Source organism: Canis lupus, chromosome 18 (genome assembly GCF_011100685.1).
Source record: "Canis lupus familiaris isolate Mischka breed German Shepherd chromosome 18, alternate assembly UU_Cfam_GSD_1.0, whole genome shotgun sequence".
Classification (NCBI taxonomy): Eukaryota; Metazoa; Chordata; class Mammalia; order Carnivora; family Canidae; genus Canis; species Canis lupus.
In genome coordinates this window covers 21,062,266-21,087,173 of record NC_049239.1, presented here as the reverse complement: position 1 = coordinate 21,087,173, position 24,908 = coordinate 21,062,266, and the positions used below count along the sequence as shown (strand labels likewise).

The 24,908-nt window shown below is 35.8% G+C and overlaps 1 long non-coding RNA gene across 8 annotated transcripts in view; it reads right to left on the bottom strand.

Moving 5' to 3' along the window:
• Window positions 1-2,026: 2,026 nt before the first annotated feature.
• Window positions 2,027-24,908, bottom strand: part of LOC119864186 — a 44,164-nt gene continuing 21,282 nt past the window's right edge. For 3 of the 8 annotated variants that reach the window (XR_005373222.1, XR_005373225.1, XR_005373223.1), the window contains 2 exons: window positions 13,096-13,164; window positions 2,027-2,799 (listed from right to left, as the gene is read on the bottom strand). This is a non-coding gene — a long non-coding RNA (uncharacterized LOC119864186). Of the gene's footprint in view, window positions 2,800-11,238; window positions 11,696-13,095; window positions 13,165-14,306; window positions 14,368-14,607; window positions 14,743-16,461; window positions 16,536-24,908 lie in introns of those variants that run through there. The other 5 variants (XR_005373229.1, XR_005373227.1, XR_005373226.1 and 2 more) reach the window with 5 other exon arrangements.

Genomic DNA, 24,908 nt, shown 5'->3' with positions numbered 1-24,908 from the left:
GGGGAGTCCGCAGCTGCAGTGAGGGGGGCACAGCTGTCGGGGGGGTGTGCAGCTGCCGTGAGGGGGGGCGCAGCCGTCGGGAGGGGGTGCAGCCGCGGGAGGCATTGGGGGTCCCGCAGCCGCGGTGGGGGCTCCCCTGGGCCCGCGGCCAGTATGCTCCGGTGCGCGTGCGGGCCCGGAGGAGAAGCTTCCGGACGGCGCCTGAAGACGCACGGAGCGCGGTGGGAGGGCAGCGCCCGGAGGCTCCGGGCTCCTCGGCAGTTCCCCCCGCCCCGCACCCCCCAGGACGACGCAGGGCGCCCGGAGGTGCCCCGAGTCGCCGTCCGGCTGCACCGACGGGCCGGGCCGGGGAGGCGCCCGCGCTGTCGCTCAGCTCGGACACTGTCGCTTCGGGCCTTGGGCGCCGTCGGCTGCACCCCCCGCAGGAGGGCCAAGCGGGGCCGCGGCCGGGGACCCCGTGGGACACGCAGCAGCCGCAGGCATTCAGAGGGGCGGGCTGCGGGACCCCCTCCGGCACCCCGTGGCCCCCGCCGCCATGCCCCCTCGGCTGCCCTCGGCCCCCGATCCCCCGGCCCCCTTCCCGAGCCTCTCCGCCCCCCCCCCCGCTTCCCCGCTCCCCCAGTCCCCAGCTCCCCCCGGCCCCTCGGCTGCCCCCGCCCCCCCTCCCCCCCGACCACCGCCCCTCGACCCCTCCCGCCCCGGCGGGCACACCCAGCAGCGCCCGCAGGCTCAGCGCAGTGTGGGGCGCCCCTTCGACGCCCGCTCGGGGACCCCTGCGCCCAGTTCCTCCGCGAGGTGGGCGCCCCAGCACACGCCCTCCCCCGCGGGAACGAGCCGACCAGAGCCAAGCGCCACGGTCCGTCCTGCGCCCTGAGCTGGCCTCGGTGTCGCGCCCCGGGAGGCCCCGTGGGTCCCCGCGAGCGTCCCCCCCCCACACCCGGCCTGCCCACAGCTCGGCCTGCCCCACGGCGCGCAGCGGGGGCCCGGGCACAGAGGGCAGTGGCTCCCGAGGTCAGGGCCTGGACGGCGGGGACGGGGGGGGGGGGGGACTCCCGGGGCTCGGGCCTGGACGAGGGGGGTAGCTCCTGGGGCTCAGGCCTGAACGCGGGTGGGGGGTTCCCGGGGCTCGCGCCTGGACGGGGTGGGGGGCTCCTGGTGCTCAGGGCCTGGACGGGGGGGGCAGCTCCCAGGGCTCGGGCCTGGACGGGGTGGGGCTCCCGGGGCTCGGGCCTGGACGGGGTGGGGGCTCCGGGGACTCGGGCCTGGACGGGGTGGGGGGCTCCTGGTGCTCAGGGCCTGGACGGGGGGGCAGCTCCCAGGGCTCGGGCCTGGACGGGGTGGGGGGCTCCTGGTGCTCAGGGCCTGGACGGGGGGGCAGCTCCCAGGGCTCGGGCCTGGACGGGGTGGGGCTCCCGGGGCTCGGGCCTGGACGGGGTGGGGGGGGGGCTCCCGGGGCTCGGGCCTGGACGAGGGGGGTAGCTCCCGGGGCTCGGGCCTGGACGGGGGGGGGGCTCCGGGGACTCGGGGCCTGGATGGGGGGGCAGGGGGCTCCCCGGGGCCGAATCCTGGACTGCGCTGGGAGAGGTGGATCCAGCAGGTGCGATTCGCACTGGGCTATTGCCTGACCTCCCTCCCCTGGTGTCCGCCCCCCGCCCAGTAGCCCTTGGGCGCCTGCCGGGCCCGGGAGAGCTCTCCGGGGACCGTCTCCCTGGTTAGTAAAGGTCTTTGCGGAGACGAACCCGAAGCCGGCTCGGAGCCGGCCTGCCAGGCCGTCCTGCGCGCGGGGCTTTCCCGCCCGTCTCGGGACATCCTCCGGAGGATGTGTCCCTCAGGAGCTGAGGCCTCGGTGCCGTGTTCTCCGTCACCTGGAATCTTCCAGAATTCCCTTGCTCTCGACACTAATTACACCCACGCCTGCATCTCTGCCGGGTTCTCCGTGGCTGACAGCGTCCCACCCAGGGGTCCAGTCTGGAGATCAGTATCTCTGACACGCTCCCACTAGTAAACGGGTGCATAAACGTGCTTCTTTTCACTCCTTGCGTTATATTGAAACAGCTTGTGGGGCGATCAGTCCCCGTGGGATTGTGAGCTGGAGAAGCCAACGGAATCAAGGGAGGTTACAGATAAAAAATGGCCCGCTCTCCTCTTATTCTTCCTCCCAACCAGGGTCTTAAAACTGTTCTGTTGCTCCTTCCCACACTGGGATGGAATCCTTGGCTATACATTTCAGACGTCAGAACTAGTCTCATTTTAGTAATTGACTCCTTTTGGTATTAAAAAGTCCAGTCCATTTTAATTTAAGACTTAAATCTCACAAGGCAAAGCTTCTCGCACTTGCCAATGCGACTATGACCTCATTTGGCTTCCAGACTGGTGGTGTTTTTTTCTTTCTCTCTTCTCTCCTTCTCACCACTTGTTCCAGCGTATTTTGCGAAAAGATGGGGAAATCTCTTTTGTGACCGGTTTTGTTATCATCCGAGCACTCTGTGTGTCGCGTCTCAAATGCTAGGGCTTTCGTTGATTGTATTTATGAGTTCTTCTAAGGCTCCTGTGAATACCTCCTACTTCATGCTTCTATTCCGTTTCCCATCTTCTGGAAGTACACTCCATAGAAGTCAGTTACTGTTAGTCTTTTTCCCCCACAGAACACCCTCTTGCATAGGATGCTGTCAAGCTGGTGTGAGGCCGCCCGCTTGTGCAGCATTTTTATTAGGTCAACTGATAACTGCTACATCCTTGCCATGTGCCATTTGTAGGACTCAGGGTGCTTACATTGTATGGCTTTCTCCGTACCCTGTCCTATGGACCCAGACAACAAAATCACATCAGATGCTTTCTTCATAAATATTCCCCCAAATTATGGAGATGCATGTCAAGCTTACTCAAGAATTCTCTAAATGTGTTCTAGCATAGAAGGCCCAGAGGTGGCCTAATGAGTTTCTGCTATTTAGAGAACATCCAAAGGTGGAGTGAGTAGCATGATACCCTTTCTGGAACTCCCTTCTAGGGATCATTGTGATTGAGGTGACAGGTGGAGGAAGAAAGAGAAATATCATAGCTCTTAGACTACCCTGATTACTCACTACCTCATTAAGTCACCCATTCAAGTTCCTAGCGCCCTCTTAAATGCTGTGGACATGGGTGAGCTGTGTTCACTACTTAATAAGTCTAACTTGGTTGTATCTAGAATGTGTGTAATGTGAAGGGTCATTTATAATTTCCAGTGTCTCTACATCGATCACATTCTAAGGCATCAGAAAATAGTCCATTTAAAGCCAGAAAGCCAGTATGGCAAAATGGTTAATAGTAAGACTCTTGTACCAAACCAACTGGTATCAAAGTCCAGCTCCATCATTACTAGGCATGTGACCTTGGTCAAGTTAATCAACCTGTGTCTTAGTGAGTTTACTCTTTAGAAACAGGGAAGACAATAATAGTAACTTTCCAGAATATGTGCTAACCTCATAGAATTAATAGGATTCAGTGAATTTACTATTTACTATATAGTAATGGAATTTTCCGTATATAAACTGGTAAATTTATGTTTATAGCATAGCTAATTGCTATGTGCTATGTTAATTATTTGCATTATCTGTCCTATTTACCATTACTTTTCCTAACCCACAGTCAACCCTTCATCAGTATTTATTGAATGCATGTCTTCACCAGTGTAAGACACCTGTCTTAATAAAATGATACCACTAATCAAAACCAAATATGATTTACAAGTTAGATGTAAAGAACCAACTGTATTGCTTCTAAAGTATACCAACTGTAGAGTAGAAAATGAGAAATAATATGGTTCTTATACATATCAGTACGTAACCAAATCACATCACTTCAAGAATTTCAATGTTGCACATGAAGAAATTTGAGCTAAATATAGTAAGTTCTTTGCAAGATGGGTAAATCCTAGAGGAAGTATGAAAATATGAACAGGCATGCACATATAGTTGGTTGATGGGTATTACAATACGTATAAATTAATGAAAAAATTCATTTTACTTTAGTCTCCTTCAGGAATAGGCCATCACATTCTAAAATCATATTTTACATTATAGACAGAGTTGTAATTCCGATCCCCACAAGTTATCTACTCCTGAACTTTGTTCTGAGAAGACTAATATTTATCCTGATTAGTAAGAGCTTATACCAAGGGATGTTGAATATTTGTCATATTACTACTCTCTTATTACAGGTACTCAATCAAATTTATGTTACTAAAAATGAGAAATACTAATACATCTATCTGAAAAATAAGAAATGTCTATTTTAAAATTCTATCCTGAAAAATTTCCAAAGATTTGAATTTATCCCATGGAAATCCAGCTACATTAAGTTTATTGGCTTTTTTTTTCATGTCCTAGAAAGCTGGGATTAACAATGATCTTTATAATCAAATACAAATATGTACATTTACCATTTAATTAGAGACTTATGAAGTAATGTTTTAGAAAATAATAAATCTATTTTAATTGCATTTTAAAATCACTTTAGTTATTAGAAAGTATTAAAATAGTTTTTATAGGTAATATTAACAAAACCTGTATGATGTACAGATTAATTTTTAAAGTAAAGCACAAAATAAGAATAATGATGTGTAGACTACATTTAATTGGTTTCCTCTTTAAAACATAATTAGCATTCCATAGATAACATGAGTAATACCATTCAAAGTTACCGTAACAAGCATAACAATACAGAACTGTGAGCAATCAGTTCATGGGAGAGATGCCATTCAAAAAAATTAACAAATGTTCACAGTTTACTTTTAATCACACTTTAATATATTTTCAGGTCTGCTAAGATGGATCACTATTTGTATACCAGATGACATTTATATTAAAGTAACCAAGATTTTATTATTTTTATAGCCAACATTTTAAAGTCCTATAAGCTTTCTTCTTTGATATTCTTTTATAATATCGTGTGATCTGAGAAAAAAAATTGGTCCACATATGGCAAAGTTCTAAATAAGAGAAATAAAATTCTCAACTATAGGCCTACAATAAATTTTAACTAAAAGGAAAGAAATGTTTATTAACTGAGACATATCAGAAATACATATTTCATTTAGTAGTAAGCAGCTAAAGTAGAACTGATTAGAACAAAGACACAAATACCTCTGTGAGGATCATGATAGATATATCACCTAAGGAAGCTGCTCATGGAGTCCAAGCTAGCTGTGTAATTAAACATCGTCACCCTTTCCTGCCATATCTAAATTTACACCGTTCTAAAAGGAAGTACTTTAGATGTGTATAACAAACTTCTATCTAGAGTTATGCTCTGACAGCATGTGAATCTAGGAAATCGATCTTTACTGGTCCATGCTACTGATTCTAATAATGTCATCAGGTCATTCCTGACTTTGGTAGTAGAGTGAAGTATTTATTTAGGTTACTGTGATCATTTTTTTTTTTTTACAAAGTTCTTTCTTATATATGTTCACTGCATTTTTAAGAGAGAGAGATATTTGAAAAAGAGCCAACAAACAATAGCTTTTTTACACTTAGTATAATGTCTTCTTTAATGGAATAAAGAGGCTAAGATAGTTTTTATATCACTGGACAAAATATACACCCCAAAAATATTCTGGTTTCAAATACTACATATTAGTTTGACTCCTCCTCGATATAAAAAGTACCAAAAATTTAGTGTACATTGTGGAAAGAATATGAAATCTATAACAATATATCCTGACAGGGAAGGATAGAGGAACTATAGACAGACAACTAGGGGAAAGGATGACCAAGACTCCGACATGAACATGTGTAATTATTTAAGTTTTATTCTACAAAATCTACCATTCTAAAAAAGAAAATGAAACATTTGTAAAGTTTGAAAACAGAACTGAAAGAACAGCAAAGTTATCCAAAAACTACCATTCTGTAGTTGTCTAGATGGGAAATAGCAAACTCAAGAAGTAAAATTTTGGCCCTTCATGAAGTGATAGAATTTGTGAACTTCCTCTAGAATTTATCTTTAGGAATTTTCAATTGCAGAAATGGGTTTGGGCAAAGAATTGGTGTCAAATATTTTATTGATTGATCAAGATGCCAATGTAAGAATAAGAGGATCAAAAATGAATTTATCATATCTGTTGAAAAAACTTTGATTTATCTACTCATAGCAGGTAACTACACTGAATATAGTGGGGTTTCTTAGAAATAGTGGAATTAAATAAACACTGCAAGTCACTATCGCACAAAGTAAAAATAGGACTGTAACTTCACTACCCCCTTCCAATAAAAGGTCATTGGCTTCTTAGAAGAGAGCTAAATTATTTTAAAACTGGTGAATGCAATGGAAAGGATTCACATCTAGGAGACATGGATTTCAGATTTATCTCTTCCAACTATTATCTGTTGCTTTGGATAGGTCACTTAAACTCTGTGAGTCACTTTTTTGCTATCTTAAAAATAATTGCTAAATAATACAATATTTATGAAATCTCTTGAATTCTGTGCTCGATCTAAGTATAATGGATTGGTTTTATTTTTACATTAATTTCATTAGGATGGGGTTTGTAGTGGATCCATAGGAGATCCATTAGATTTTTGGTGCTCAAATGTAATCCATGAACTAGCAGCCACTGCAGGACCTGAAAACTTGTTAGGAATGCAGAAACTCATGCCCCACCCTGGTATATACATTTTAACTCCAACTGGTTCATATGCACATTAATGTTTGAGATGCACTGTTTTAATATATTCATGATTTTTTTAAAAAAGATTTTTATTTATAAGAGACACAGAAAGACAGGCAGAGAGAGGGAGGCAGAGGGAGAAGCAGGCACCCTGCAGGAAGCCCGATACAGGACTCCATCCCAGGACCACAGGATCACGACCTGAGCCAAAGGCAGCAGCTCAACCACGGCGTCACTCAGGCGTCTCAACACATTCATGATATTATTGCTAAGACGGCTTCTTTTATATTAATCATTCATATTCAAAGCAGCATTTTAGGTGCTGTCATTTATCTTTTGAAGTGCCCTTTAGAGTAAATTGCTTTTGTAGACTTAATGCCTTTATATGTAATCAGGTCCTTTGATATATTAGTTGTGTTAATTAATTGGTACCATGCACATGACTTTTTCTGACCACTGCATTAGTTATACCAATTCCTAAGTAACAGACTAGAATGAGAGTTAAATCTATAATGAGAAAACCTCAGGAAAATAAGCACACTACTGAATGAGGCAACATACATGTTTTCAATGAAAAATTCACACTTTTCCAAATAAAATGTGTTAAAAGTCAAGATATAACTGTAAAGACCAAAAAAAAAAAAAAAAAAATCTAGAAGCCAAAAGCAGAAATATGAGAGAATTATTTAAAATGTTTATCTTTGGCCATTATTATAGTAATAACTAAACTTCCAAATTTGTATATTTTTTAAAGCCCACTAAAAAATGGAGGAGGACATTATTTTATATGTGGGTGAAAATTATACGCTTTAGTTACTGAAGAAAAAAAATTATCACATCTTTGAATAATTTGAGGAAAATATTTTTTCTCATTTATATGTTGTTTTGTTTGGAGAACAATAAATTATTACATATTTCATAAGGGCTTATTATGACTCTAAGCTTTGCTTTTCCAGTTTCCTATTGTGAAATGTTTATTGTTCGAACTATTTATTTATATATTTTATCTTTTATGCCACTAGGTTGACTTATCTTGTCTACCTGGTAAACTCTTTTGAAGTAAGAAGTAAATCATTGTAGTAGATAAATAATACAAGTCTAGATTTCTTTTCTCCTCATTTCATTCTTTTTCTTTACTTCCCTTTTTGCTTTTCTTTATTTTCTTTTCCTTATATTTAAAGACTACTTTAAACTACTTGTGACTTGTCCTCAAGAAATCAGAGCTAGTGATCAAATTATAAAGAGCTTTTTGTCAAGTGCTTTGAGAAATCAACACTATTCCTTGCTTGAAACAGGTGGCCTTCTTAAGTAGAACAAATATTTGAGACAAAAAAATAAATAAGTTGATAGCAAATAAATTATGATTTATTTTTTTTAGATTAAGGTTAAAAGGATACCACTAATTCCAAGAAGCAGTAAGGTATCAAATTATTTTTCATATAATTATACTTCTGATATTATCTTGTGAAATGATTAAAGGAAAAGTTAAAAAGTTAAAAGAATGTGCTTGACTATACTTCCACAACATTGATTTTATCGTTAACTACATTTGCTCCTCCATTAGTTAGTAAGATTTCATTGCACCTGAACTGTTTCTGCATGTGATAGGATGACTTTCTGCAGCTTCCAATATTCCTTTCCTTGCCATTTCATAGGCAGAAATTATCAAGAAATTAGACTCCAAAGTAAGAACAGCATTATTTTTTCTAATTTTGGATGACACTACAAATTAAAAGTACAAATATTATAAGTGATTTCTTAGACATTTAGATTGTTTCAAGATAATAAAGTTCACACATATTAATAATGAAATGTAATCTCCACATAGGCTTGATTTTCATTTTATGTGCTCTTAGACTTCTAAACAGAGCTTCAAATAAAAGTTCTATTTAGGGCGGGGATTGTAAAATGAAATTCTAATATATTTTTGTTATGATGATTACATCCTGCCTCATGAAAAAAAATCTAGTATGGAATTCAGTATAATGTCTAAGAAAGGAAAGAGATCAAATAAACAACCAAAGTTTAAATAAAGACTGGATTAACACTCTTCTCAGTTGTCAAAGTCACTAAAATAGCAAAAGGTTTTAGAAAAGAAAAAAGTCATATCCCTAAATATAAATGTGATAGTCACTTCTCTAAAAGCTACATGATTTGTCATGTTTAACTACATAAATTAACTTGAGAGTTTGCATAGTCAAAAATTAGTGATTTAACAGATTAAAGTAAAAAATCAATTTAAGAAAACAAAGCAAGTTCTAATTGAAATTCTTTTCAGAACTTGACTGCTACATAGTTTGTTCAATAAATATTTTCTGTAGGTTTGATGAATGAATTAAAGAATGAAAAAATGAAGCAGGTCAAACAAAAATATCTGAGAATTCTTTGCTTATCTTAGAGAAACTTACATAGACCAACCACATCTATATAAACTGTATTTTTGTTTTTTTCCCTACATTCTCTTTAATAATTAAAAACTAAGTCACAATTAAGCATGATGAGTTAGTCAGGAATTGAAAATATGCAGAGTAAATTCTTAAAACTTAGTCACCTCAAATCATAGATATGAACTGTATATAAAAGTAAGTGGAAAACATTGGTCTGCACTTTGAAAATGCCATATTTACACCCTCTCATGTAAAATTTTCTCTGGAGAAGTATGGGCTTTTGAGTAGCCAATATGTCAAAAAGCATTGATATTACTAATTTTTACAATGAATATCACTTGAAATTCAGTAGAGCTTTGAACTTTTAAACATTTCATTATGCTGTGCTCTGGTTTTTAAAAATACTTTAGGGGCACTTGGATAGCTCAGTTAAGCACTGAACTCTTGATTTGAGCCCAGGTCATGATCTCAGCATGTGAGATCCAGCCCCGCCTTGGACTGGGCTCACACAGCATATGCTGGAGATCGTCTCTCCCTCTCTCTCCCCTCCCACTTGTGCTCTTTCTCAAATGAATAAATATTAAAAAAATAAAAATAAAAATAGTTTAAAGAGTGTTTAGAAATGCAGAATTTTTATTTGGTTGATGATATGTACATTGCACTTTCTGTGTTTGTTCTTACCAGCCTTTCCGGGTATATACTTTCTTTTATCACATCAATAGATGGAGATCATTAGCAGGTTTGTCTACACACGTACAAATGAAATGACATTAAAAAATAAAAATAGAAAAACAAGTCCAAGTCTGTTACACATTTTTCGTGAGAATAAATTGTCTAATTTTTAATAAAATTGTTTTGATCAGTTAAAATGTCATTTCTATAAAAAATCATTATATAACACTTGCTACATTTACTCAGCAGATATGGAGTAGGTTCAACTTACTTTTATGAGACATGTTTAAAGGTTTTTTCAGCATTAAGTTTGCCAAAAAAGTTACTGTAATTTAAATTAAAACATGTTTTTCTTATAACTTTTATTATATAAGAATTAAAAGAGGCTACACTTATATTAAGAAAATGGCTGTAAAGAGAGTAGATTTAAATCAATAATATGGATATTTCTAAATATTAAAAGGTCCAAACAGTCTCACATGATTAACTTTATCACTTATAAATCTTAGAATTTATATGCTTTCTTGTTGGTTTCTTGCCACTTCACAAAATATAACACTTCTGAAAAGCTCTTCATTTTGTGAGTAGAATTTTCAGAAAGTATGGAAAATGGATATTAGGAAATGGAAAATGTATATATATATATATATGTATATATATATTATATATATATATATATATATATATATGTCAAATGATGGCTTAAATGGCTGTAAGAAAGAAATAATTTGATCAGGATCCTAAGACTGTACAACACAAAAAAGCCAACTGAAACCTTATATAGTTTAGTGTGTAGAGTTAGTAATTAGATACATTCTTTGATTCATTTTAGCAATTGGGAAAAGAAGGAAAATTGCCTGATACTAAAAGAGAAAGTGGCATTGAATGCATTCTAAAGAATCTTCATATATATTTGATACTCCAAACACCTTGATCCTTCAGAATTCTTTAATTTTCCATTAAATGACAATCTTTGTGGAAATAGGAAAAAAAAATCCACTACCTCCAGTAACTAGGTCTACCATTTAGCTTGACATTCATAATGATATTACTTTATAATAACAAATATCTCTGAATAAAAACGGGGGTTATTTTGAGTGGTTATATTTTTCATGGTGCAAAAATATGCATTAAGATTAACTGGTAAGGTAAAAAAAAAACATGGTATTATTCTTTATAAAAGTGTTAACTTTCTATACATGTATAGCACCATGTATTTACCTTAGTTTTTTTAAAATGTCCTTCATGGAATATAGTTTATTATTATATATACATTTTACTGCAAAATCTTTTAGCATATCCCATGACATCATAATGTCACTTTATGAATTTAGGAGTATGTAGAAATATTTTAATTAAAAATTTACCACTTTACTTTCTACAAAGAAAATTAAGATGCTTCTTGATTATTATTATTTTTTCACATCCTTCACTTTTACATTGGATAAAAACTATTATTTTTTTAGTTTATTTTATAGTCTTGTTTTTCCTCATATGATTTTTTGGCATGGTCTGTATTGACAACACCAAAATTTTGCAACTGTTTCATTCCCATTTCTGGAAGCATACTTTAATGTGGAAGAGCTAAAGGTAATTATATCATTGAGAGAAAAAAGGCAATGCCAAGTATGAAAAACACACTAATAGTTCAATTTTAAAATAAGTTTAGTAGGTCTTTATTGAACCACTGTTTTTGTCTCTAATACAATTATAAATTTTCGGTATACTGATTGGTTGGTTACTCTGCTCCTCCTTTTATATATTGCATATTTAAATACACAGACATATGCATGAGTTTCCTATCTCAAACTGATAAGAATTTATTTTTTTTCCTATACAAATTATTTCTTCCCTTTTCAAATCATTACATGGAAGGGAATATTGACCATTCTCAAGTTGTTGTTACAGTCGTGCCCCTTTTCTTTTTAGTGCCAGCTGAAGAGGAGAGGGTAGCAGTTGGGGGAGGGGGTGCACTGCACATGCAATTCTGCAAAAGGGAGAAAGCAGCTGAAAAATCATTTCAGTAAATTAAATTGCCAGTTATTCAGCCCCACCAAATTAGTTAATAAGAAAAAAGACACTTTTAATGCTGACGTGATAAAAGATGCCTTTTTATGACACAATAAAATAGAAAATAAACAGTACCTGACTAATTATTGACAGCTAAATGTTGCTAATGTCCAGAAGTTCTCTCAGGACACAAGGCCCATTGTGGTACAAATTTCAAACTAGGGGTTTTATGATGAGAGATGCTCTGGTTGCCAAAAAATTTAGTCTCTGCCTCCATCCACCTACCCTTACTACACGCACAGTCTGAAGTAAATAAGGAATAAAGAGTAAAAACAGAGGGGGAGGATCTAGGTAAAACACTTGTTTTCCTTTTTTTATTCAGTAGCTATAGGGAACAAATAGCCTATTATAGCTTATTTTATATTTATAAAGCTGATTTCTAGGTGTTCATTAGTCAAAACTAATGCCTTCAGACTAAAACTGAGCAAAACCTATCTATGCATATACTTTGGGTCACCTGAATTGGCTCAATCACTTAAGTGTTCAACCCTTGATTTCAGCTCAGGGTTTGGAGACTGAACCCCAAATCAGTCTCCATGCTGAGCAGAGAGCCTGCGTGGACTTCTCTTTCTCCCTCTCCCTCTACCCCTCCCACTGCTTGCACACACTTCACAAAGTTGTTGATTAGCAAAAACTGATGAAGTCTGATCCAAAGTTGAACATGAATGTTTGAGATCAAAGCCTTTAATATTTTTTTTTTGTGATGGAAATACCTAGAGGGTGTTTTATTTGACTGAATTCAACTTTGATGTATTGTGCTAACTAAAAATGTTTATTCTCTTTTACTTTTCCTAAAATAATCATTACCATGAACCACTGGTTCATATATTTCAGGAATTCAAGAATTTCCTGTGGTTTTAAAAATAATTTTAAATATTTTTTTCTTGATAATATCTAACTTGAAAGAGGAAAGACCATGTGCAGCCACAGGGAGAAGACAGCCATCTAAAAGCCAAAGATAGAGCCCCTAGAAGAAACCTTTCCTGCCCTTATCTTGATCTTGAACTTCTGACTTCCAAAATTGTGAGAAAATATATTTCTGCTGTTTAAGCCACCTGGGCTGTGATACTTTGTTGTGGCAGCCCCAACAAACCAATACAGTAGTGAAATATATCAATTGCAGGTTTGTTTTCTGATGAAATCCAAGGATAGGCCAGGAGATTTTAAGGTAAAACTTTACTATTGTTTCAGTGCTTTGTTTTGTTTTGTTTTTTACTACCAGGAAACTAAACTTTAGCTGAATTTCAACTAAAATTTTAGAAAATATGTTATAACTATGGATGTATTTTGTGATATCAAGAAAATATCCACCGTTACCTAAAAGGTTATTAAGGTGTCTTCCTTTTCCAACTATGCATATGTGTGAGGCCAGATTTTCTTCATTGCCTTCAAAAATAAAACATATCACAGAAGATTGCATTCTTAAAATTGTTTTGGAAATATAGTTTTTAGCACATTATTTCTGTTCGTATTTAAGCAGTTTATTGTTTCAAATGAATTAATACATATAAAGGTTCATCAACTTTAAATATGTCAGCAATTATCATCCATATAAATAAAATTCTTTAGTGTTTAGAAATTTTTAGCACTACAAACAGGTCTTGAGAGTAAAATATTCTAGAACTTCTGATTTGAGGGAAAAAACAGTATATAGTATTAGGTATATAGTATTAAGTACTAAATTTCATGTGGAATTTGTATTAATATGCCAGCCACTCATTAAGCATTTTACATTTGTGTTCTCAGTTTACCAATATGAATACTTGCAAGTTTAGCATAATTATACCCCTTGAGAGATGAAGATTTTGAAGCACTATATGAATATATATATATATTTATAGTTTACAACCAGTATGTATCCCATATTGAAAAATCCAGATTATAATATTCCAAAGCCAAAACTGTTTGACATCTTAAACTAGACACTCATTTAATAAACAAGGATATGTTAAAACCATTATTTTGGCATTAATGAATCAGGAGGGGATTTATCAGAACTACTGCAAGAAATTTAGAAACCAGTGTCCACTGAGTCTCTAGTCTATAAGGTGATTCTCCATCTAACCTGTAAAAACTTTTGGGTCATACAGTATTGGTAAAGCATACTATATTATGCTTTTTATTTTTTTTTAAGATTTATTTATTAATTTTAGAGAGAGTGAGCATGAGTGTGGGTGGGGGATAGGGCGGAGGGAGAGGGAGAGAGAGAGTCTCAAGCTGACTCTACACTTAACTCAGAGCTCAATGTGGAGCTCAGTCTCACAACTCTGAGATCATGAACTGAGCTGAAATGTATGATGCTTTTTAATATACTTCAGCAAATACTCAGTTTTCAATAGTAAAATATTATGCACATAAGGAAAGTATACCTTTCTTCTCTGATTCTCACATACTATAAGAAACTAGGGTGTCAAGTAGATTCAAGTAGATAGTATGAATAAACACCACTCCTTTTTAGTAATGGAACTTCCTGGACACTCTGAGTGCCTGATTCTACTTTTCAGCTAGATAGTACCAAAGGTACCCACCTTTGATAGAGTTTCTCAAAATTGTCCAAGCCAGCATAAAGCTGGCTTTATGAAGGTGTTGCTGAACAAAATGATAGTTTTTAGATATGAATGATTATCTACATGTCTTAAAAATTAATTTTAAGTATTATTAAGATATTTTGCTTCCTATTTACTCTTTTCATCTTAGAAGATGGAATATGTTGTAAACTGATCATTGTATCAATTTAGCCATGTAAAGATCTAAGTTAAATGCCTAAATAATAATTCATAAATCCTGGAAAGTTGACAATCATTAAAAAGTGTGTTCTAACATACTTACTCATTACATAAATGACATTCTTCTGCCATTTCTCGTATTCAATCAGTTTATATTACTCAAATCTCATGAATTTGTGCCAACAATATTTTTCACTAGAAATGTATGACTTTCTTTATTGTCCTAAATACCAAAAGCCTCCAAAATGAAATGGGATGTTAAGGAAAAATTTGATTTAAAGCTCAGTTATGTTGTTTTAAATCGTATTACCAAATAATTTCTTTGATCCAAGAAGGTTTTTAAAATAATTTTAATATAAATATTAGTAAAAACTTCTAAAACTTCAAGATTTCTAAAATTATTGTGAAACTCTTAAAATAATTCCATTCTATGCTACAAAGCTCTGCAAAATATCAAATTTTTCAATATTAAGACACAATTGTTATATTAAGAAACAGTATCATAAGATTTTAGACACAAGGCCATAATAACCAATAATCAAAATTAAAACCATTGTTCTTTTGCAGAGAGTAAAAAAAAGAATATGAGAATGAAAGACAATGAGAAGTGAGAATTATTAAACTCAAATTATATTTATAGTGAGAAATTTTGAATGGATATTGCATAACAAAGAATATTTCTGTACCTGCGAAACTGAAAATTCAATTAAAACTAAATATATAAATCCATTTGAACCATAAAATTCCATTCTAGAACTTCTAGAATGAGATTGTACTATCACACTAATATGTTTAATCTTTCTTTTTTGTTTAATCTTTCTTGATTTGACAAGATTTATATAAATAGTTTTAGCATGAATGTGATTAAAACTCAGTCCCTTTTTTTTTTTTAAGATCCTACTTATTTATTCATGAGAGACACAGAGAGAGGCAGAGACATGGACAGAGGGAGAAAAGCAGACTCTCTGTGGGGAGCCTTATGTGGAACTCAATTCTAGGACCCCGGGATTACCCCAAAGGCTCAACCACCGAGCCATCCAGGTGCCCTAAAATTCAATTTTAATGTTATATATTTTTATTGTCAGAAAATTAAAAATCTATAACACAACCTGTTTGGAATGAATTTTTAATTTAAAAATTATAACTATTTTTTCTTAAATCTTAACATTTTAAAAAAGATAACACATAATTCACGTGCCATAGTTCCATTAAATTCTTAAGCTACTAGAAGTTCTGCATTCCCATAATTCATCTGCCTGTCTGTTGGACGAATAATGGTTTTTAATTGTATAAAAAGTTTGTCTACAGCAGTCTTTTTTAACTTAAGCAAGAGTCATTGGGGTTAGATGCAAGGAAGGACTTTCAGGCAATGAGATTTTAGCACAATGACCTAATTGGGAGGTAAATGATAAAATGTCTTCTGGGAAGCTTTTTTTAAGAGCTCAGTTACTTATTTTCCTTGCTAGGTAACACTTTACCTGAAGAGAGGGGTTGAAGGTAGCTCAATCAGTTTCAAATGTGAATGCATCAATTGTCTGAGTAACACCTCCAGATCTATTTACTCAAGATATTCCTTTAAATTCATTCATTTCCTTTAACTCTAGCCTTTGGTCATCTCAAGCAATGATATCATATCAATGAAATTATAGTTTGATGAGCTAATTATATTTTACTGGTGTACACTAAAATAAGTCATTATAGAAAAATGACGTTCATCTTTCTGTGTCCACCAAAAATGATAAATGTTCATTATAATCTTCAGTACCTGTGAATGGGACCAGCTTTGGAAATAGAGTTTTTGCAGATGTAATCAAGTTAAAATAAGGTCATACTAGATTATGGGTTCTAATCCAATGACTACTATCCTTATAAGAAAAGAGAAATTTGGACACAGACATAGATATACAGGAAAAATACCATGTGACAAAAGAGGCAGATATTGGAGTACTGTGCCTACCGTGAAGGTACACCAAGGTTTGTGGGCTACCGCCAGAAGCTACACAGAGGCAAGGAAGCCTCCTCCCCTAGTGCCTGTAAAGAGAGAGTAGTACTCCGCTGACATTTTAATTTCAGACTTCTAGCCTCCAGAACTATGCAAAAATATTTTATGTTGTTTTAAGCCATCAACTTGGTGGTAATTTCTGCAGTCTTAGCAAACTAATATACCAAAGAACAACCTGAAGTCACTCCCATCCTGTCCATGGGATTCATTCAACACTTGGGGAAAAAAGTGCCAGGCTGGGTGCTCTGTGAAGGTCCTTTTCAGTCCTGTGGTTGAATGACGATGGCTTTCTTTATATCAGTCATTTTTATACTCAGTTATGATCTGAGTGTCAGCACCCCTATGTATAAAAATGAGGCAAATGCTATTTTAACAGCATAAAATAGAAAAGCAGGTATATTTATAAGGAATTATGTTTCAAAAATTTTAGGAAAGAAAGTATACTTGTGTTCCATTTTTTTCTGTCTGTAAATAAACTAAATATAGATGACTTTGCATTTCTTACAATATAAAATTGGAAATTATTTTTTAAACACCAATACATTCTAAAATGGATATTTCTACATATTAAAAATTTTAAATATTGTATTTCACATTATAGAATTTATCTCACATAAATAAGTTACTCAACAACTACAGCATCCCTTACCCTAGAGTTTGTGGCCACAGAGACATGGAAATTAATAAGGAGCTTCACTTTTTCAGACATTCTTTCATTTCTCAGACCTATCATTTAAAAGGAGACTTTCGTAATACACTATCATTTAGAAATATCTTATCCTAATTAAAAGAGGAAAATGTTTTCATGTCCTATGGCACCATTTAAGATTAATAGACTACACTTTTACTGAATTCTATTTCAATTTGTCGGCAATACCAAAACCTTTCTTTGTGGGGGTGAAGGGCATTAATCTATACTGTTTCACAAATGAGCTTGAAAAATTTTATTCTTTAATTAAAAATATATTATTTTACAATGAAAATTTTTATAAATTAATGAGTGAATAAATTTTCCTTACATATGTATTAGTCATAATAATATATAAAAATAATATAATAATAATACATAATACCATCTACCTAAATTGCTTAATATCCTTTAGAAAGACTGAAGCTTGACTTCTCATATTTTGCAAACTTAAAGTTTGAATTGGAATTTTAGCAACACAACGGTTCTGTGATTGATTTGAATTGTAGCTCTACCATGATAACTCAATACTATTAATTTAATAGACTGGAAAATTGCCTTCATGGGTATATACATTTTTTAAGGACAAAATTCTTCTATGTTCTCAACAGTATACATCATTTTTCTTGAAAACAGAAAATACATTACTTGGAATTTGTAGTACAAGTAACAAATCAGGTTATTAAAAATCTCAATGGCATGAGAATATAACTGTATAGTTATAAAAGCCTGATTTAATACGAAGATTTTCTTAATATTAGATGGGAGCCCAAATTTTAGCTACTCTTCTATAGTTTTTAATATTTATGGTACTCCCATGAGGTCCATTAAACAAGTAAGTTTTTAGGAAATGATGAGAAAATAAAATGTTTGCTCTCAAGGTGCTTACAATTTAGCAAAAGCCAGGTTATAGAAGAAAATAAAGATAGATAGTGTGCCAGTGAGCTTTACTGTTTATAAAAATTCTGATACATAATAAAGAATATTGGAAAAGCAATTAGAAAAAAAAAGCTTCAGGGCTCTCCTAAGTATTCTAGATTTTTAAATAAGTATCTGTAATATTTAGTGGCTGTCATTGCTTTTTCATCTATATATTGTGAATAAGAATCCATCTACCTATTTTTTTAAATGTCATGGCAAAGATAATTCTTGCAGTTCATGTTAATTTATCTAGATGAAAATTTCATATTGCTGTGCATACAGACTTTGTAAATAGGCCAATAAATAGTTGTCTAGGTAAGACCTGGTCATCTCAACAGATTGTTAGAGACCCCCTCCACTCTCAAGCTACCCCTCCCAATGTGATTTAAAACACAGGACTAGTAGTTACATGGACACATATATAAAATAAGTTAAAGATAAGAATTATTCTGCAAATGGAAGCAAAAGCTTTCAGATATCAGGATATTTTAAACCTGGGGTGGGAATAGGTGTGGGATAATATTACAGAAACCAAAGTAACTCAGGTAAAAGGTAACATTGAGCAGTGTATCTGTTTCATGACAAAAGAATGTAAAACTATACCAAGAACCTACAAATAAGAACTTTAGCAGTTGATATCTGAAACTTGAAGAAAGCAAAGACAATCTTAGTTTGATTAAAAAGAAATGCATGAGATTGAAAGAAGTACAGATAGGAGCAGCTGGGTGCACCAGTGGTTGAGTGTCTGCCTGGGGTCCTAGGATCAAGACCTGCATCAGGCTCCCTACAGGGAGCCTGCTTCTTCCTCTCCCTGTGCCTCTGACGCTCTCTCTGTGTCTCTCATAAATAAATAAATAAAATATTTAAAAATAAATGAAAGAACTACAAATAAATAACCTATATAAGAGTATATGATTATATGTATATTTTTTTTTCAGGAAGAGATATAATTTTCATTTGGGAAAATTTCATTCATATTGTTTGTTTCTTTGTTCTGTAATTTTTAATATTTGAAGTGTTTATTTTTTCACCATCTCTCATTGGACTATAAAATTATTGAATATAGGGATTCAATCATACTCTTCTTTCCAACTTTCTCCAAAGTCAAATAAAATATTCCCATCCCTGTTCTCCTTTCTCAAATTAAAGAAGAATGAAAAAGGCCAACTGCAAATATATCTTACTGTTGAGACTTCCTTAGCAATGTTTTAAAGTGGAAACAGACTTTTTAAAGGAGAAATGTCTTCATCCCATTTATTGTCTTTTATTGTCTACAGTCTGGCAAGAGTACATTGGATATGAACACTTGTGTTACTAAGCAAAGATTGTTTGGGTAAACAAGCTTTTACTTACTTAAACTTTACTTCACCTAAAGAATCTATTAAATGTCTCCAGAGGACCGAAAATACAGAACATAAGAATCTAGAATGTTATTGTTGGTATGCTGTTGAAAATCTCTTAATCGTGAAACTCAAAAGGAAAAATCATTTTATCAATCCGTCCCAATATTTTTTCCACCGATGAAATTGTGCCATAAATTTTTAATTATCTGATTCAAGAACCAACCACGTTTCAGCAAAAGTATTTTGTTCTTGAATCTAACTCTTCTAAGTAAAATGGTAATTGTGAAGTTGTAGCAGGTTAAATTAGAATGCTGTTTTGTTTCATTAACAATATTGTGCTAGTCTGGTGTATAGAAATACAAAATGGAGTTCTTGTTTTCAAAGGATTTTAGATCTCTAACAGAGATATATGAAAAAATATAAAATCACTAACTATAATAGGCTCTAAAATAAATGTGTCAATAAAATGCCTTTAGAGTTAAGAGGACTAGCAAAACAATATTGATTTAAAAGTGTTTCCATCAATATCAAAGTTTAAATAAACAAAGTGACAGAGATCATTTCTTATATTTTCTTTGCATTATAAATCATCTCTGGACATTCTTATAACAGAAAATGAATGCATGTGTTTATATTCTCTCAATTAGTCTTGGCTCCTAAAATTTTCCTGGAAAGGTTATTATTCTGTTTGTAGTATTACAGAAATATGATATCATAGATCTTTTAATTTGAAATTTTAAAAAATTGATTTCATTATTATTTATAGTCTATTGGATACTTAAGCTGCTCATCTGGTACTAGAATTTTTTAAATCTTGAAACTTGCCTTTAGCTTTTTTGTTATCAATTCTGCCCTGCATAATCAAATTTTAGTCTCTAGTGAAAAAAAATCCATCTACAGAGCAATATTTCTTGATTTCTTTTGTTTATCTCATACATTATTTGTACCATCTAAATCCTGGTGTTTATTTAAGTGAGCCTTAAATGGTCTGTGTACAAAATAACATCACTAGAGTCATGCTTTTCTATTTTTTTTTTTTTGCTTACTTGATTGTTACTAAGTATGCAGATGTGATCTTACTATCTGTGAATTCTGTTATGATTTTAAAATTAATTTTTGATACCTAAAAATGAAATCTTTTGCCAACAAAACAAAACAAAAAACATGGAATGTGTCCTTCGAAACATTAATGTGGCCAGTTTGGGGAGGAGACTGGATTGAGAAAGAGATAATGATAACTAACTAGGTAGGTCTCAGGGAAATTTCTACTTTTGCCTTAAATATACTTTAATCTCATTTCATGCCTTCTTTCCAGTTGTGTCCCTATTGCTCTTGAAACTCATGACCTGTCCATATCCTTATGATAAGTCTTGTAAGTGGAATATTTTAATCCAGCAGTAGTAGCCAAATTCCCGGGAATAATCCCAGACTCCTCTCTCTCTCACATTCCATACCCAATCATGTGAACCATCAAGTCATGTAAATTCTGCCCTCGGAACAGCTCTCCTGTCTACTTACTCTGCTCCATAACCAGGGCCTACCCTGTCTGTAGCAGTAACTCTCACTTGAATTACAGCTCTCACTTGAAGCCATCAGAAAGTGAGCTGTACCGCTTGCTCCAAGCTTGTCCCCACTCAAGATTACAAGATGCATATCTGACTTTATCATTCCTTTTGATTGCTTCATCAAATTTTCAGAGTGAATTAAGAACTATAACTTACAGGTTAGTTGGGAGAACTTCCAGTCAAAAATATCTCAAATATAAACTAACATGGTTAAGTGTAATACATCTTAATGTACATCCTGAAGTCAAGATTAGAAATGAAGACAAATGTATGAGTCAACATCAAACAACTGAAGGAAAATTCTGAGCCTGCATCTGGACCTTGCAAAAAAAGAGACGGTGCTATAATTAATTGGCAATGTCGACGATAAGGGCTGGTAGGACGCAATGATGGAAGCATGCTATATTTCCATCATTTTGAAGTACAGGATGTGTAAAACTCAATAGTAAATATTGAAAAAAAAAGTTAATCAAATATATAAGCAAAAGCAAGACCAATTAAGACAACAGAAATAATTTTAACCACAAGGACTATGAAAAATTTAACAGTCTGATGGGGCTCACAAAAATAAAATCTCATTTTGTATTAATAGAAATACAACTCTAGAGTATATTCAGGTGTTTCATTTGCATATCAACTGTTTCACTGTATGCTTTATATTTGAAGAAATAGAAATAGACTAATAAATATCCTTTGTGAAATAGATTTTGCCCTGGGAAAGGTTATTCGCTGGTATGTTAAAACTGAAAAGGTGAAGACTTGGAAGCTCAAAATAGCTACTCCAGCATTACGGAGGAGGGTAAGATGAATTTGTGTAATTACAGAGGCAAAAGTAGGGTTAATGGATAAAAGTTAAAGATGAAGTGAGTTTGAATCTTTCAATTTATTATGCATTTATTGAGAAACTGCTATAATGTGAGGACAGCATATTTTATGTGTATAACAGGTCAGTTATGCAACAATAACATTAAATTCCTTGGAAGAAGTAAGATTCCTGCCCAATTCAGTCATCAAATGACCTCTTTCAGGGAATTTCTCTACCAAATGGAAGTTAAGATTTATGTAAAAGATTTATCAATTTACAGAGAGAGAGAGGGCGAGGGGACATAATGGGGAGGGGCAGAGAGGGAGGGAGAGAATCTCTATCGAACTCCCTGCTAAGCCCATAGCCCAACTCAGGGTTTGTCCCACAATCCTGAGATCATGACTTGAGCTCAAATCATAAGTTGGATGCTTAACCAGATGAGCTACCCAGGTGCTCAAAAAAAAGTTAACTTTTTTTTTAAGATTTTATTTATTTATTCATGAGAGATAGACACAGGCTGAGGGGGAAGCAGGCTCCCCACATGGAGCCAGATGTGGGACTCGATCCCAGGACCCTAGGATCACACCCTGAGCTGAAAAAGCAGGTGCTCAACCATTGAGCCACCCAGGTGCCCCTGACGAGTTAACTTTTAAAATCACTTCCCAACCTAAGATTCAGTCATTTTAAAGATCTATCTGCTAAATATTAATGCATATTATATGAATATAATATATAAATACAATATACAAATATTATATAATTGATGTATAGATAGATAAAAACTCATAATACATATGTGTAAAGTACTGTGACTTTTTAGGTATTCCAAAATAAAAAAAAATTGTATATATAGGAAAGGACTTTTAATTTCATCAATAATCATTTTACAAAATCTCAATGGTGTTGCTGATCATCCCTAAATTCTTATGTTCATATAAAACATTTGACCTTACTTTAAATGGATTCTATATATAATATCCATAGCAGACATATTCTCTTGACTTTATTTCCAAAAACAGCAAAGAATGAAAAGGATCTAACATTACAAAAAACTACTTGAAAAATAACCAATTTATAGTTTCTGAAAAAAAAAAAAAAAAAACCCGATGCTTCTAGGGTTTTACTGTCCAGGAACAGATGTAGAAAACAACATTTAAGACAGCTCCGCATATAATAAATATCTGGGTAGTCCAGACATAAGTGATTGTGGGTATATTTGGAGTTTTTGATCTAAAGCTCTATCTCAATCTGCTTCCTCACTTAGACTGTCAAAATGGAGTTTGAAGTTTATCTCCATGATGCCAAGCCACTTTGCAGATAGCAACTATAAACTTCAGTGAAATATATGCCAAACTGGTTGTTTGGCTGAATTTAATCTACATTGAAATAAAATGATCAGTTCAATTCTGAGTTATAAGAAAGGATTAGTTTTCATTAATAGAAATATCATTAAAGATCAAGTCATTATTAAAATTGTATATTTAAAGTCATTTATATTATTTTACTAATCTTGAAAGTCATATTAGACATCTTAAACCAAGATAATTGGAAAGATTACTCCTCACAATTCAATTATAAATTGAACATATGCAATTTCCATATTTGGAATTGAAATTCATTTCTTGTAAAATTTAAACTGTAAAACATTTATATTTTATTTTATTCATTAATCCTACTATATTAAGTAATATTCATATAACAATAAGTCATATTCCTGCCTTTGAGGAATTCATGGTTTTATAGAGCTGTTAATTTGTTTTATATAAAGTGACCCACTGAACTTAAATTTTATGACCTTTCATCTTTAAATTTTAATCTCACTATCACCGCCACTACCAGTGCAAAAGCATCCAGAATTATTAGGTCATGGTTTATCTCTCCCTTGAGTTTGTAGTTTCTCTGCATTACTCTGTCCATGAGCTCTCCACAAGTGTTACATATAACACTTGTTATTTTCTATAGTTCGGGGGTTGGGAGGTGAAATGGAACAAGTTGTATATACATATTTTTCTACTGAGTTCACATGAAGACAGAAAAGGCGATATGCAGATTTACAAGTTGTGTGGAGCATGATTGCCAAGCAACAACATCCGCTCTCAACGTCATGGGAATTACATACTAAGGTAGAAACATGGGGTCCAGAAATACAGTAATCCATCTCTACTGCAAGAGCCAATACAGAAAATGTTGGTATGTGTTAACATTAATCCTTTGACAGTTTTTTTCAGTAAGAAAATTGCACAGCTGAAAGAAAACTAAAAAGCATTAGCTAACAGTTCAAACCAACCAAGATGGGATGCCTGTGAGGCTCCATGGTTGAGCATCTGCCTTTGGCTCAGGGCATGATCCCAGAGTCCTAGGATCGAGTCCCACATGGGGGTCCCGGCATGGAGCCTGCTTCTCCCTCTGCCTGTGTCTCTGCCTCTCTCTGTCTCTCATGAATAAATAAATAAAATGTAAAAAAAACAAAAAACAAAAAAAAAAACAAGATGATGTCTTTCAGATAGCTTTCTAACATTCTATATAATTTTCAGATTCACTGGGTGACTTTATTGCCTTAGAAATTTTATTTAACTTAATCCTTAAGAAAAATTTATTTTCTATTTTTTTATTTAAATTCAATGTCAGTAACCTATACTGTATTATTAGTTTCAGGGGTGAGATTTTTTTTTTTTTTAAGATTTTATTTATTCATGAGAGACACACACAGAAAGAGAGAGAGGCAGAGACACAGGCAGAGGGAGAAGTAGGGACATGGGACTCAATCCCGGGTCTCCAGGATCAGGCCCTGGGGGGGAGGCAGGCGCTAAGCCGCTGAGCCCCCTGGGCTGCCCCAGGGGTAAGAATTTAGTGATTCATCAGTTGCATTACCACCCAGTGTGTCCAATGCACTCCTTGCCTTTCCTCTGGTAACCTCTTTATTTCTAAAAAGTTCTGTCAATGTAAGTACCTGAGATCTTTCTTTCTTTCTTTGCTGACTTACATTGTTTTCTTTATTTTGAACAGTCAGAATCCTTAATAACTGCGTGGCTGTGGTCATAAAAGAAGACTGACTACACCACACATTCTCCACTATGTTA